Source organism: Arvicanthis niloticus, chromosome 16, assembly GCF_011762505.2.
Source record: "Arvicanthis niloticus isolate mArvNil1 chromosome 16, mArvNil1.pat.X, whole genome shotgun sequence".
Taxonomy (NCBI): domain Eukaryota; kingdom Metazoa; phylum Chordata; class Mammalia; order Rodentia; family Muridae; genus Arvicanthis; species Arvicanthis niloticus.
Window position 1 is genome coordinate 51,615,934 of NC_047673.1, and position 16,561 is coordinate 51,632,494.

Consider the following 16,561-nt stretch of genomic DNA (forward strand, 5'->3'; position numbering starts at 1 on the left):
TTGAGTGAATCTGAGCAACTTTTCACACGCTTAGTGTCCACTCAGCTTCCCCTGCAGTGGCCTAGTGATATGTTCTTCCTATATTCTGCTGGAGTCTTTGACCTTTTTTTTTTTTTTTTTTTTTTTTTTTTTTTTTTTACAATCTCTTAAAACTGCATGTCATTGAGGAAATCAGCATTCTGTTTTGCAAGGCTCATTCGATCGTTGTCTTTGGACTTGGCAGATAGTATCCTGTGGCAGCTCTAATTTAGAATTCGTCTATAGTTGAGTTTATCCATTAAAGAAATCCTAGGAAGGTCCTTCTTAGACTATTCTCTTGTGTATTAATTAGTTAATTAATTCTTTACATGTGTAGGGCATGGGTATACAGGCTCTAGTATGGCGGTCATAGGAGAACTTCTATGTAGGTTCTGGGAATGGAACTTGGGTCCTCAGACCATCAGATTTGGGGGACAACGATCCTTGAATAGCAAGCTATCTCCCCAGTACTCATGGTTTTGTCTTTAACATTGAAATATCTTAGTAGATGTGGTGGTTCATAGGGAGTGGCACTTATTAGAAGGTGTGTTCTTGTTGGAGCAGCTGTGGTAGATGTGGTGGTTCATAGGGAGTGGCACTTATTAGAAGGTGTGTTCTTGTTGGAGCAGCTGTGGCCTTGTTGGAGGAAGTATGTCACTAGAGGTGGGCTTTGAGGTTTTGGATAATCAAGCCAGGCTTAGTGTCACTCTCTTTTCCTACTGTCTGCCAATGTGTATGTAGAACTCTCAGCCCCTTCTCCAGCTCCATGACTGCCTGAGTGCTGTCACGCTTCCCAACATGCTGACAATGTTCTAAGCCTCTGAACTGTAAGCCAGTTTTCCTTTATATTGAGTTGCTGTGGTCATGATGTCTCTTCACAGCAGTAGAACACTGACTATACTACGTATATTTCATCCTTGCTTAGTTTATAAATTGATTGATTGATTGATTGATTGATTGATTGTGAATGTGCCATGGTGCACACATAGAGGTCAAAGAACAATGATGGGGAGTCAGAACTCCCTTTCTACCATGTGGGTTCTGGGTGTTGTACTTGGGTCATCAGGCTGTGTGGTACAAGTGCTTTTAACTGCTTAACCCTTCTAGTGGCCCACAATTGAAATTTTGATCATTTTTATTTTACTGCATTGTAATCAAAGAATGACGTTTCACTCAGACTAGAGCTCGAGTGGAATGCTACCTGAGCATGGGCTAGGATCCACATCTTACCTTGGGAGAGGCCCTGGGTCTACATTCCAGAGCCAGAAAGGAAATAAAATCAAATATGGACAGAAAGAGAAAAGAAATAATGTGTGTATCCTTTAGACTTTGCCATCTCTTCCTTTTGTGGATTAAAGGTATGACCAATTCTGTATATGTTTCCTAGTCAGTTAAAAACTAGTGCTGTGGGCTGGTGAGACTGCTCTTCCGGAGGTCATGAGTTCAAATCCCAGCAACCACATGGTGGCTCACAACCATCTGTAATGAGATCTGATGCCCTCTTATGGGGTGTCTGAAGACAGCAACAGTGTACTTACATATAATAAATAGTTAAAAAAAAAAAAAAACTAGTGCTGTGTAGGATAAACTGAATAACAAATGTCCTATTATGTCATACACATAAACTTGGAAGTTTGGTGATTTATCATGGACTGAAAGCTTTTTCTCATCTCTTCTGTAATTTTGGTTTTATAAGGTGGCTACAGTGTTATTCAATGAAAGAGTATTGACAACTGTTTTTTGTCATTCCCAGTCTTTCCATTCAGTACTATTTGGCACCCCTTCTTGACCTTTTTCTCTGCTGATCTACATTGTACCTCTTTTGGTGGTAGAGTCATAACTTGCTCTATTCCAGTGTCTTTGTCCAGTATGTCTTTCTTTCCTCCACACTGATGTGTTCTACATTGTTTCACCTTAACATTCTCTCTCCCTTCCATTCCCCTTATCTTCTCCCCCCCATCTTCCCCTGGGACACTGAATCTAGGGTCTGTGGTTGTTAGCTCAGCACTCTGCATTGTGCTCTCTTCTTAGATCAAACCCTCTAGTAAACTGAGATGCAGTCGTTGCTCAGCCAGTACCCACACCTGCCATTCAACAAGTGGACACAGATTTCTGCTATGACTCTTCACAGAAAGAGCTCCAGTTTTATGGCGAGGAATGTTTACTGGCACATTCTGAGATCCTAGCATACAGCTTGCTTACATGAATCCTAAAATATTATCTCATGACCAATAATTGCCGTATTTGTGGTATTTTTTTTTTCAGGATTTCTACTTACTTCTATAATGAAGTAAGTTTAAAAGCTTAAAAGTAAGTTTAAAAGTTCCAGGGGTAGGTGACAAGTTGCTTGTCACATCAGGTGAAGGCAAGAGTTTGGAGCTCCAGCACCCATGTTAATTCTGGGCATGTGTGAAGGCCTACCTGTAATCCCCAGAACCAGCTGACTAACTAGGCTAGCTTCTGTGCTCTGGGTAAATTTAGAGACCCTTGAATGGAGAGCAACTGAGGAAGATGCTCAATATCAACTTCTGGCCTCCACCCACGCACACACATGTACATGTGCACACATGTGCCCATATACAGCAACACACACACACACACACACACACACACACACACACTAATAACAACATGTACCTTTGGAATGATTATTTTGGTGAGGATAGCATTCTGATCCTGTTGGTCTGGAGGACAGCTGTTCCCATTGGACAGCTGGGCAGACTGAGGAAAACTTGAAAATATGTGTTTTCGTATTATCTTTGTATGAACAGACATATAAGTTAGCTTTCTGATGTACTACAAAGAAGCCTTGATGGGAAGAGAAATGTTTTCTAAGGCTCAAAGGACAGTGTATCAAATAAAGTGAGCAAACACACAGGGAGCTCAACTTTCCTCAAAAAACGCTAGTAGTGTTACTGAAACACTGGATGCTTGACCTAAGGAGGTCATAGAATCCCTTCTCTGTAGAAACTTCAAAAATAAAGAGACCTCTTTGGACAGCCTGACTGTGGTCCTGCCCCATGGCAGGGATGTCTACAGAACCTCTGGTGTCCCCTTCCTCCAACTATGCAAAAAGAACATGTCAGGGCATCAGAGTGACTCATTTTCAAACTTAGGCACCAGAGTATGATCTGTCAAGAGATTGGTATCAATGGCTTTGAGATTCAGAAGCATAGAGTGCTTATGTAACAGGATGCCACTTGACGGAGAAACTTAAGCATAGACCAAATTACAGCTAATAACGCTGGCTCTCTTTGTGCCATAGAGACCAGAAGATCATAATCAACTTCCTGTTGCTTCCAGTTAAATGAAACATAAGAAGAATTCCCATATGTCTTTTTTTGCTGGGCTGAAAGAAGAATAAGAAAAAAAAAAAAAAAAAACCCTGGAAAATACATGGAAAAATTTCATGTGGAGATGCTTCTTTCTGGCCACATTTTCTTCTACATTGAAATTCTCAGGTTGTCTTGAAACTCAACAACTGAATCATGCTGGGTAGTGGGTCTGAGAAAGACTAGGATTCTGAACATTCTTCAAGGGCTCATAAAAATCCCCAAATGATGGACAAATGCCTATGTTGTAGTCATGGAAAGAGAAGGCCCCCCTCGTGATTTGAGATTGAGTTTGTTCATTTTTTATTTATAGTTTCGTCACTTAAGGAATGTAGAGTTTGGCATTCAGAAGAGGATAGGGAAGGAAGGAAAGAAAGAATGGAGAGCAGATTGTGTGTGTGTGTGTGTGTGTGTGTGTGTGTGTGTGTGTGTGTGTGTGTTTAAATCTAGACTCTGTGAGGATGAGAGACAGGCAGAGTTTTTGCTATTATGAGCATCGTAATCATTATCACCATTTGTTCTGTTCATTTGCTTTTGAAGCAGAATTTCCTTTGGGTCTCCAGTGCTGTAGAGTAGCTGCAAGCATTTTCTGCTTCCCTTCCTAGCAGCTCCATCTGTTTACAATGAAAGCTTGGCTTCCACTTTTTGGCACAAATAAAAACCCTAGGGTGCCCATATAAGTCAAACAGATGAAGCATATGTTCCCAGACCTGAAGCATCACCCTTTCCTGGAGGCCCAGGACGTTCATGATAAATTTACATAGCATCCCATCCTCCATAAATCTAGAAGAGAGCTTCTGGGAAGCAAGGGCGGGTCACAGGTCACTGGACTTCACAGCCCGAGCAGTTTATCTGCCACCTAATGGAGTGATGGAACCCTGGAGGTCACACTTGCCAAGAGAGAGGTTGGTAAATGGCAATTGAGCCATGTAGTAAAAATTCCTTTCACTGCTTGTCGTGGGATTCTGAAGCGTTTGGGAGAGGGATTTACACATCAAAACAAGGAAATATGGAAATATGGTCTTTGCATAATTGCTAAAATTGGGCCCAAATTCCAGATAGAAAGGCATGTTTCTATAAACAGTATAGCATAAAGTAAGTAAACACAATGAAAGTTTTCAGTACCAACTATCAAGGCTGGGCTGGGCTGGGAACAGAAGGAGGAAGCAGCTGAGAATGGGAGCTTAACATCCTCTTTTCTCATCCCTGTTTGGGTGAGGTAGTTGCTGTCAGCTAGAGATCCACACCTAAAGGCTGGCAACATTCACTCTCTCCCTAGAAGTAAACTCCAGACAAAGATCTGTAAGACACAGCAACAGGGAACAAGCCACATACCCTGAAAGGATTTTGTTTCACACAATATTTCATGTAGGCCACTTGGCATTGTTTATGGAGCCTGTCTCCTCCGAGATTCTCTGGCAAAAATCTCTGCTTACTTTTCAGAGGGTAATCAATGGCTGGGGACACTAAAAAACTAAAGCAAACCATAGAGGCTTGAAGCAGTTGAAGAATTAGGTGTGCATCTGCTAGTCTGAAATTGTGGTTGCACACATCAGAATCAAATGCGGCATATATAAAATGCTGATTCCCTGGTATTCGAGAACAGATCCAGAGGACCAGGGCTGGGCCAAGGGATCTGCACTTTGATCAAATACTCTAAGATCTTTGATGAAAACGGTCTGTGATGTTTAATCTTCACTGTCATCTTGTCAAGATTTTGGCTCACCATGGAAACATGCCTACAGGTGTGACTATGAGGATGTTTCAAGAACAGCTCTACCAGGGAGAAAAGATCCACTTGGATGTGACCAGCAACATCCAATAAGCTAGGATTCTGAGTCAGATAAAACCGAGAAAGTTGAGAGGCACACCAGCATTCATTTCTCTTTCTGTTCTCAGATAGCTTATGCATTGTGACCTCACACTCCTGCTGCCATGCCTTCCCCACCATGATGGACTGTACCCTGAAAATAAGCCCCACCTTCCTTAAATAACTTTGCCAGGTATTTTGTCACAGAAATGAGAAAAGTAAGTAATACATAAACTTGCAAGCCTACTTTAAGAATTGCTAGTCTAGAATATTCTATTGCCTCATTTAAAAAGAGTTGTGAAGGAAATCACATGTTCTTATCACCCATAGTTTTTGTACACAGTGTACTATCCACACATTTAGTAACTGTCTTAATTTCAAATCTAGGGTCTTCTCTTGACAAGTGTGCAAGTGACAGGCTGTGCAAAGATGTGTCACAGACTAGATGTGACCCAAGGTGTTCTTCAGCAAGTCTGGGTCCACATGGGACCCAGATCTCAGCATGGCAAAACATTATACTCAATAATTTTATTTAGTTTTTTTGACCAAGTAATATCATTAGAACATCTTTCCAGTTGGGTTTTGTTTGTTTTTTCTTTTTACTAGCAGATAGTGTGTGTGTGTGTGTGTGTGTGTGTGTATACAGGTATGTGGTTACTATGGTACACAGTAGAGATCAGAGGACAGCTTTGGGTGCCCATACTTGCTGTCCCCTTGCTTTGAGATAGATAGCATCTCTTATTTCTTTTCCACTGTGCACACCAGGCTAGCTGGTTCATAATCTTCTGGGGATTCTTCTAGCTCCACTTCCCCACTCTCCTTGGTGTTCTAGGACTACAGATGCTCAAGCTACATTCGAGCTACATGCCCAGCTGCTTACATGGGCCCTGGTACTTATACTTGTGTGACAAGCACAGTTGACAAATAGAGCTGTCTCTCCCACCCCAAGGACAATGTTGTTGTTTTTAACATATCACACACAAGTTATCTTCTTACTGTTTCAACAAACCTCTGCCAGAAACAATGTAAGAGAAGAGAGTATTAGGTTACCTCACATAGATATGATCCATCATAGTGGAGATGGTGTGGTGGGGTCTCTAGGCTGGCTTGTTCAAATACTGGCAGAGAGTAGATCAGACCAGGCTGGGCTATAACCTTCAAACGTCAGCATCTAGTGTTACTGATGAATTTTTATTGCAAATGTGGTCTACCAATTTAGCATTTCCTACCAACTCGGGGAACAGACATCTTCACAGGTTACATAACCATTGTGTAGGCGCTGTCCTTGTGAGGGCCTTAGCAGTAGCCTTTGTTGTCTTCTTAGTTAGTCATGGTTAGTCCCTTATGCTGCCTCGACAGCCCCGATAGCCCGATAGCTTGACAGCCTTTCTAACTTTTGGTTTCTGATTCCTCTTGGCCATTGTATCCGAGAGAGATGTACCAGTGATGCCTGCTGGAATTTGATTGCTTGTTGGATTATTTGCTTTTGAATTTCTTGTGACTGTACTTATTGTGGGCTTTCCTTTGTAGAAGACAGTCCAGTTTTATCTGCCAAGGGAGGATTTCTCTTGGTAAAGAAAGCACACTTGCATTTTGTTCTAAGAAATGGAAAACCTTGCCATGGGTCCTGGTGTAATGCCACAGGTGTGTGAATGTGTGTGTGTGGTGGGGGGGAGGGCGGCCAGTAGATCTTGGAGGCACTGAAACCGCCCATCTCCTCTTTCATGGTGAGAGGGCAGTCGGATGGAGGAAAGATGGCAAAGAGTAGCAAACCCCCCCCCCCCGCCCCTTTACCAGCTAGGCCTCTCCTGTTAAAGATTCCACAACCTCACAAAACTGCCATCAGCTGGGGACCAAATTTTCAAGGCATGAGCCTGAGGGGGACATTCCAGAGTCAAACCGTAACATGACATTAAAGCAAAAAGTGAAACAAGTATCATTAATCAAATCTGTTGACTACATTGTTAGCATGGAGCCAGGGTGGTTTGTGGCATTTGGTTCATTTGCTCTGGTCCATGTCAGCACGCTGTGCGCTGATCTTAAACATTTGAGTTCTGGGTTGAGAACATGAGTGGATGGATTTACATAGTTTCATCACGCCTACTGGAAAGGCCTTAAGCAACATAGTCTACTGTCTTCAGTTAGGAGAACCATGTTTCTCATTATGGGGAATCATGTTTCTGCTTAAGATTAAGTTTGGTGACAGTTAAGTTTGGTGGTTTAGAAGGCTAGGAGGCTAGGCTCAAAGTGGACCTGGTTCTTACAAGTTGTTCTTTCTAATTAACACTCCTTACTCCTCTTCCACCAGTCTTATCTTCAGGCTGTTAGGAGCCAGATATCTCCAGGGGCTCTGATGAAAGATTCTCCCCACACAGTGTGAAGAACAGTTCATCCCATCTCTACTGATACCAAGCTTCCCTAAGCCACTAGACTTTCCAACCCAGACAGCAGAAAAGCCCCCTGACTGGTTTTCTCCACAGCAGCATCTTAATGTACAGACTGGATTAGGTCATGTCCCTCTCAAAAATGACTAAGTGGCTGCCAGTTGCAATTAGATTAAGAGTTAGAGTCATTGAAATATCAAACAAGAAAGACATGTATGATTTGTCCTCTGCTTACTCCTCTAACTCCCTTCCTGTCAGCCTGCAGGGTTCCTTTCAGCTCCTCATTTTATAGCCAACCCCTTTCCTATTCAGGCCCTTTGTAACTCTTTATTCCCATCCTTCAAATCTCTGTCCTTTATCTGTGTTCTTGGGCAGTTTCCCTCCATTTTTAGACTATGATTCTTTACCTATTGAACATATTTGTGTTTTTGTGTAATGTGCTCCCTTTGCTTGATGGGTTGGCCAAAGGGATATGATTATGTCCATATCCATAGCTCAGTGCTTTGCACATATCTGTCACATAATGCTCAAAAACAGAGACCCACATGCTTTGGGTGGACATCCATCTCCTTAAAAGCTTCATGCAGCATATCGACCATCCAGATCTGTTGGATATTGAATAAAAGGATGACTAGTCTTGCCTTCTGGAAACCCATCCATGAATGAAAGAAAACATCTATGTGCAAAACAAATGCTCAGAGGGGTTTGGAACAACCTATCAGATGGCACGAATGATGGGTTAAGCAGTAAAGGAAGCTCATGAATAAATAAACACATTTCACTCTGGCTAGTATTTTCTTTGGAAGACAAGATTCATTCTTGGGGCTTTGCAGAGGTGACAGGTGGGATTTTTGACCTCTGATGTCATCCAAGAGCTTCACACTGGAATGGAATGAGGTTGACCCCCATGCCATGCATAGCCACTATATTTAGAAGAGATTTAACATATATTCCTAATATCTGAATATAACTGGCCTTGCTATACTCTTTTTTTTTTTTTTTTTTTGTATACTAAAAGGGTTAAGTTGAGACTAAGTCTGAAACTGAAAGACAATTGAGTTGCTTTGATGTGTTTTTGTGTTCTGTTATCTATCTATAAAAGAATGCACCTCATGACTTTGGAAAGACAATAGCTGTTAATGACGGTGTCCAAAGTTTCTGTCCTTAAAGTCTCCTCAATGTAGGAAATAGTAGGTCCAGAGTAGACATGCTTTAAGCTCTCCTGCTGTCTTGTCTGCAGGGATGTGGTGTGGTGTTTGAATCAGTACCCAGACTACACTATCGTTTACTGTTTCCTGTTGACATGGCATTTCATTCACTTCTTCCATCTGCAGCCAGTATGATCCCCATCCTACATACAAGGAAACCGAGACATTGAACACAGTGACTTACTTGAGATCACCAGGCAATAAAGCGAGCAGAGTTTCTTGGACTGGAAGGATCCACCCCACCACACAATTTCCCATCCTCCCCCCCACCCCCTTGCATGGCCTCATTGGTATTGTGTTTACCTTTTTTTGTTTTGTTTTGTTTTGTTTTCTGAGACAGGGTTTCTCTGTGTAGCCCTGGCTGTCCTAGAACACACGCTCTGTAGACCAGGCTGGCCATGAACTCAGAAATCCTCCTGCCTCTGCCTTTCGTGTGCTTGGCTTAAAGGTGTGTGCGCCCACTGCCTGGCGTGCTTACTTCTTCTTTGAGAAAAATATAGACCCTTGATTCTTCTTTAAGAAAAATAGAGACCCTTGATTCTGATTTCTGTGCAAAGCAATAATTCAAATGGATCTCAAAATGCCATCGAAGCCTCCCTCCTCTGCCCCCTACTAGGAGGTCAGAAGAAAGTCAGATAACAGAGCAGCTACAGAGAACATTGTAATCACAGTTTCTCATGCTTCTTTTTATTTCCAAAAGTAATAATTACAAAAGCTGTCATTTACTGAGAGACGTTATTAGTAATGGGCTGTACACTGTACATACTACAGTGTGTAGTAGCAACCTTGTAAGTGTCTCTACTTTGCAGAACACTTTGGTTTGAAGGACTTGAAAATTTTTTTTGAACATCCCATGAAAGTTGTTACCCCAAACTTAGGGTCTCAAGAATTACCTGGGAACCATTCTAAAAAATTATATTTTGTACTTTTAGAGTTCTTATCCCTAAGAGCCATGGCAGGGACCCTCGACTGAGATACAGCTTACTTCTCATTTCTAATTAAGAATTTAATGCTAAAAACTAGTCTTTTAATCCAGTGAACTACCTTCTTCTGCATGAATTTTCTTACAGTTTTAGAATTTGGAGTCCACTGTGTGAAATTTCCTAGTATTTTTTTGGGGGGGGGTGCTTAAGACATGAAATTCGAGAAGGGTTTGGCCATTTGAGAACTTTACTTGCAGCCAGTCAGAGAAAGGAAAAGACAAGAGCGGGCGCATATGCTAAAGGTGGGATCTTTGAGTAGAGATTCTTGTCATATTTGCAAGACAGCATCTCATGTAGTCCAAGCTGATTTCAAATGTGCTATGTGGCTATAGATGACCTTAGACTTCTGCTCCCTCTGCCTCCAGCTCCTGAATGCTGAGAGTGCAGGCACACATTATTACTCGTAATTTATGCAGCACTAATGATCAAACCTAAGGCTTTAGGTATGCCAGGGAAGCACACTACCAAATGAGTTATTTTCCCAGACCCTGAATATGGTTTCTTTTGTCACAGAATTAAAGTTGACTCCTTGAAATACAACCCAGTTTAAACGCAAAGCCACAAGGAATATGTATGGATTGGGTAAAAAAAAAAAAAAAAAAATGTTGTAGCAGTCTTGAAAATGAAAGCCAAGAACAAAGATAGAGGTGGGGGTTGGGAGGGGAAGAAAAGAAAGGGAAGGAGAGGAGGGGAAACAGATAGACACGCGCGCATGCACAGAGAGAGAGAGAGAGAGAGAGAGAGAGAGAGAGAGAGAGAGAGAGAGAGAGAGAGAGAGAGAGAGAGAGAGAGAGAAAGAGAGAGGGGAGAGGGAAGGAGAGAGAGAGAGAGAGAGAGAGAGAGAGAGAGAGAGAGAGAGAGATTGTCTCTCCCTTAATAATCACACCATAAATTGCCTTCTCCCGATAGCAACAAACTTTTTCATCCATAACATGAAGTGAAAGACCTCATAAATTGACTGTAGATTCTTCTGCATTCACCACAAGGCAATGATTATTTAAACCCGAAGGTTTCTGCATGTGTGTTTTTCTAAGGGAGTCACTGGTAGGATTCAGTGCTTTTGTGACTGACACTCAAAGACAGTACAGGAAGAGTCCCAAGTCCTCAGGCTGGTGGTGCAGTTAACTGGTCTTTTAGATACAAACCCTCTCAGAGCTGTGCCCTGAGGACTAACCCCATGCTGACCCATCAGTCAGTCTGCCATTGGCAGAGCTGGCAAGGTGTGGGACACGTGCTTTTGATTATGGAAAGAGATTGAATATAAAAAGCAAAAACTTAATCCAAGAAGGAATGTAAATCTCTTCTTCATGCCCTGTTGAAATGTAATGTCAGTACTTAAGAATTCCTTTTGCCACCAAATGGACTCGGGCCAGATCCCGGCTCTCAGCCCCCAAGGTCTGCTATTTTCCTTGTGAAGCTGTAAGGCAAAATGTCTTCATGATTACACAAAGCATGTGTGGAGAGACGATAATGAAGATAAATCATTTCTCCCTTCTCCAATACTCAAGCCCTTTGTGGTAAATGCCACATGTAGCTTCAGGGGAAGACGAAAACCAGTATGTATTTATTTATATCGTGTTTGTGACAGAGAGTATGTGAACCTGAAGTATGAATATAATTTCCAACCTCTAGGCTCTTTATAGGGAATGTTTTAAAGTAATGCTTTGTGAAAGCCACCCCCCGGCCCTGCCTCCAAGCATCTTCCCCTAGAGATTATGGCAGAAGTATCCAAAAAAGATGCATTGCAAGGACTCTGAGCCAAGCCTGATAGATAGCAGTACATGCTCCTATTCTGCTCCTTTAATCATGGGCTCCTGATCAATCAGCTTCACCATATCCACGCACCAGTGCTTATTGGCTCTGCTCCCCTCACATATGACGAGTCTAAAACCAGAGTGTTTTAAATGCCTGTTGCCAACGTGGCTGCTGTTGCCCTATTTTACCTTTGCATTCAGTTATGGGCAATTTGGACGGCTCACTGACATGCCATTTTCCCACACAGAGCAAATGGGGTTTGATCTGGAGAGTGACGGAGGGGCATACCATTTGGAAACAAGAGAAGGCCTTGTTACTAGGATTGCTATCATGTCATGAGACTTTGGCTTCTCCTCTTTTCTTTCCAGTTCTAAGTTCTATTCCTGTGGTTTCTTAAAATATTAAGAGTGAAAAAATACACAGAACAGGGCTGCAACTGCATTGGAATCTGTGGACAGGCAGCAGTAGGAGCTTCTAGTGCAAATGCAAAGACTCAATGAGCCCCGTTCCAGAAACACTTGTAAAAGTGTACATGATGTTTCCCCGGGAGCTTGCCACAAGAGTCCCGTTTGTTTATCACTGCTTTATGATTTTCCAAAGCAGAGAGACATTTCAGACATGGATGATACACACATGAGCAATTTTCAGATAAGAGGAAATCTTTGGCAGAACACACTCAGTCCAGATAGCTGGTTCCCTGCCCCCTTTTGTCTAGAGGCAGCAAGTTGGGACTTTCCCAGGGTAGAACTATTATGGCCATCAAATCTCTCATTAATGCATTATTATTATTATTACTATTATTATTATTATTATTATTATTAAACATGAGCCACATAGTTCTCAGCATCTTTTAAAAACTAGCAATGCAGTTCATAACTTTTAAGACATTCCAAAGAACACCAGTGTGCACTGATATTATTGAAAAGAAGAGGCAAAAGATGGGAACTAAGCCAAGCAGTAAAGGGACTCCAGACTCTTTTCAAGAGTCATGGCGCCATCTGTAGAGACAGAGTTCCTTATGATAGCCATTGTTTATGACATTTCTTAATCAGAGAGAGGGAGAGGGAGAGGGAGAGGGAGAGGGAGAGGGAGAGGGAGAGGGAGAGGGAGAGGGAGAGGGAGAGGGAGAGGGAGAACAAATTCTTCAGCCTTTTAATGAATTCCTAACTCCTAACCAGAAGGATAACAGTATTAGGTTAAGGCAGTTGGACACATGTATAGTTCTCCAACTAATTTTTTAACACAGTTGTTGGCATGACTTCATGGTATCCATTATTATTTATTACCCATCATTATTTATTTATTATGTACATAGTACTTATGTGGTATCACTGCCATCTTTTAAGATTGTCTTTGGATAGGTACCAATGAATTAGTATAATCTAATCCCCTCACTTTTATCATCATAAACGCTCATCTTCAAAGCAAGTATGATTGGGGCACACTCCAGGTCTTTGGAAAACTTGGGGTGATCCCAGAGGCTCATTATTGCTAATTGCCCTATATCTGGAAGTATATCTGGAAGTGTCGTGCTGAGCTCACTCCATACAGTAGCCAAAGGAGGTAGGACTCATCTACCATTTTCCCCTCAACTACAAATATGTATATTTCACAACCTCACCCTTTCAGTCAATGCCTGACACCTGCATCTATTTCTGGCATTGTTATCTGGAATACAGGATGCAGCATGACTACTGAGTGTTGACACACACCCAAAAGAGGCGGAAAGGATGAAGCAAATAGGCAATGAATAGGGTTGGGGATAGCATGCCGAGCTGAGAGACTCTGAAAAGACTTACGGTCTATGCTGATGAGCCGTGGCTATGAAAAGCATGGTACCCAAGTTGGGACAGTCACTTCAGTAACACTCCTTTGTCCATTGGGAACACCGAACTTGAGTGGTCAATTCATTTGAGTTTGCCCAGACAGAGCTTTCCTAGCTGCTATACCAATTATTCGTCGTCCATACATCCCCATGCCCAGCCGAACTACACAGTTGCCTGTAAGGTACTAAGACCTCTAATTTGATGTATGGAAATGGATAAGTACATTTTGAAGGATAGCATTCAAAACTTAGTTTTCCTCTCATGCCACCTCCCAGAATATTTTCGCTTCTGCTTGTTCCTGAAGGAAGACAAGGAGGACAAGGCATCCGGAAGGTCGAGTTAGCAGAACCACACGAGCATGGTGGTTTCTTAAGATAGAGACTCAACAGGTCTAAGCACAGTGAAGAGATACTCAAGAGAGATTTTTGAATTTTATGGCTTCACAGACACTGATCCTCAAGAAAAATTGGTTTTCCCTCTTTACCCTCTTCCAGAGAAGATTCTGTGTTGCTGTCTGCTTTCAGAGTGCTAGAAGACTGTCGGGAAGCTCACTCTACTCAGGAAAAATGTGGACTGTTCCATTCTGTCCCCCAAGGAGCCTCAAGTAAATCAGAGGCATAGATTTTAATGGCAATTTTTGGTGACACATCTCTGCTTCTCTGGGCTGGGTTGCCATGTTAAGATGTACTGGAAAGCAGGGACATATTGATCTCATTGAATTTACTTTAGATTGAGGGAACAGATATATTAGATTTTGGACCCAAAGAATAATACCCAGCTAATACATTGGATAAAATCATTAGGCCATAGCATGTCCAAGAAATACTTTGATTAGTGTACATTTGTGGAGTTGGGGCCTGTTGGACATAGGCCTATCAGGGCTATTGGAAGGTCAACCTTAAATCAGGAGAATAACCGGAGACTTCTCAAAAACCAGGATTACCACTGTGGGAGAATTCACGTGTTGGGGATGAATAGATCATGAAAAATCATCACAGGGAAATGGTGGCCAGTAACTTCTTTAATGAGAGGGAGCTGAAAAGACGATTTCTGGATATGAAGACAAACATAAATTCAGATTTCAAGAGCACCTTAGGTCTTACAACTAGATCTTTTGGGGGAAGTTGGAAAAAGGTCTGTGTTGACTATATTCATCCTTGTGTGTCTAACTGCATTCATAGGGATCATAGCCTGTGAGCGCTTGCAATAACAGAAAGAAGCAAGCAGCCTTGAAGACAGATTTACTGGGGAAGGCGACATAAACTAACCCAAACTACAAGAGTCCATCTGGATCATCATGGGTTAAAATGGTGCTGGACACTAGCAATTAAATTTGACCCTCAGAGTTTGTTGTTAGAACTCAGTCATGGACTAAGACTTCAAAGACCTTTGTTTTGGTGAACCATAAACGGAAAATCTTGTGAAACATACATACATCTGTCAAATAGAAACACTGAGGGGAGCTTGTGTTGAGGGTCTTATCTAAGAGTTTTATTGTTATTTCAACACATGATAACAAGGAGGCCGAGTATTACAACTCTGTATTTGGGTTACGGGAACTCCGGTGTCTGTCTACCTAGCAAGGTGTGACAGAACTTAGCTCAGAAGATCTCGGGCAATCAATTCACGGCAGTGGGAAGTGATTTATAGGAGAACCTTGCAAGCTTAGGTGTCACAGCCAAGTGGCGGATGGCTGGCCATGGATTTCAATGTTGGACATTGTTAGAGAAGAGAAAGTACAACCTTCAACCTCATCAACTCTCAGGACACAGAGGCAAATGTCACTTCTCATAAGGCTTTCAACACAGACTTCAGAGATGAAAAAAAAAAAAAATCTGCCCAGTTTGCTGATGGTCAGGCCAGTCCATCAAGGCCTGGTCACTGAGGACCAACAGTCCATAGAATTCCTGGCACATAGGATTAGGCCCCGAGATTCTTTAAGCTAGTCTGTTGTTCTACCCAGGAACCAAACTCTCCACATAAGTATGTAGGAGGCAGATTTGACAACAAGCCTTGAGATGAGCAAGATTTTGAAAACTGGAGTCATATACAGCCTTGTGTGTTGTGGCAACTAAGGTCTCCCTGTGCCCTTTGATGAAAAGGATGCCATTAACACATGAGCTTATCTGCAGTGACCAAGAACCTGACAAAATTGACCTCTACTTCTGAACCCCTTTGTACATGGATTCCTGGAACATTGCTTTAAAAGATCAACTGATGAACAAACACCAGCAGCATCTCCCCAAGGCCAGGCTTCTTATTACAGGAAAACCCAAGCCTCTGTGGGCTCAAGTCACAGTAAATCACACTGCCTGTTATTCACAGGTGGACATAGTTTTGGCTCAGATACAATTTGATCTTAGATGCAGAGGCCTAATCCTGCTGCTAAGTGCTTTAACTTCACCAGAATTCTAGATTCCCCAGTGCAATGGAGAGAAATACTCCATGCTCCTTGGAGAGACTTCTATTCAGTAGGAGACAGGAAGGAAATGGGGGAGGCACAAAAGCTTCAGGTGCCGCTGCTGGCTGCTGCATGGTGAGGGTCCTCTTTTTGTGTGGAAAAAAAAAAAAAAAAGAGCTGTAATGATTTTAGTAAGACAACACTTGGTGGGGCAAAAATAGTTGGAAATTTTTTTCTTCCTTGTCTTCCAATATCCCACAGTTGTTCAACCCATAAGGATAATAGTGGAGAAAAAAAATGAAAGACACTAAACATGCTAGAAGGATTTGTATAAGTTGGAGCTATTGACAAAACAAAGAAAAAGAAAAAAAAATCAAAATAAAACAAAATAACAACAACTGGATCTAGATATGAGAGAAGAATTAAAACAACTGAGGGTTGGAGAAAGGGAGGAGAGAATACCTCTAGGAAGAATTTCTAAATTTAAAGAACCTTTGGTGTCTCTTTTTTTATTGGATATTTTATTTATTTACATTTCAGATGCCATCCTCTTTCCCCATTTCCCCTCCCTAGAAAACCCCTATCCCATCCCCCCCCCTCCTTTTTGCTTTCATACCATTTTGATTACATGCAATTCTAAGGTCAGTTCTAGGTTGAGGAACTAGCAATACAATAGATGCAAATAGTCAAGGAACAAGCAAGACAATAAACACAAATAGTCAAAGAACAAGCAAGGCAATAAACAAAATTCCATGAACACTCCCATGATCACTGTTTCTAAGGGCTTATCAGGATGACCTAAATATCTGAGCCAACTTCCTTGTCCTAGCCCAAAGTCATTTTC

At 41.9% G+C, this 16,561-nt stretch overlaps 1 protein-coding gene across 2 annotated transcripts in view; it reads right to left on the bottom strand.

Moving 5' to 3' along the window:
* Palld (palladin, cytoskeletal associated protein) overlaps positions 1 to 16,561 on the bottom strand; it is a 386,960-nt gene that overhangs the window by 252,586 nt on the left and 117,813 nt on the right. The gene's annotated exons all lie outside the window — the stretch shown is intronic.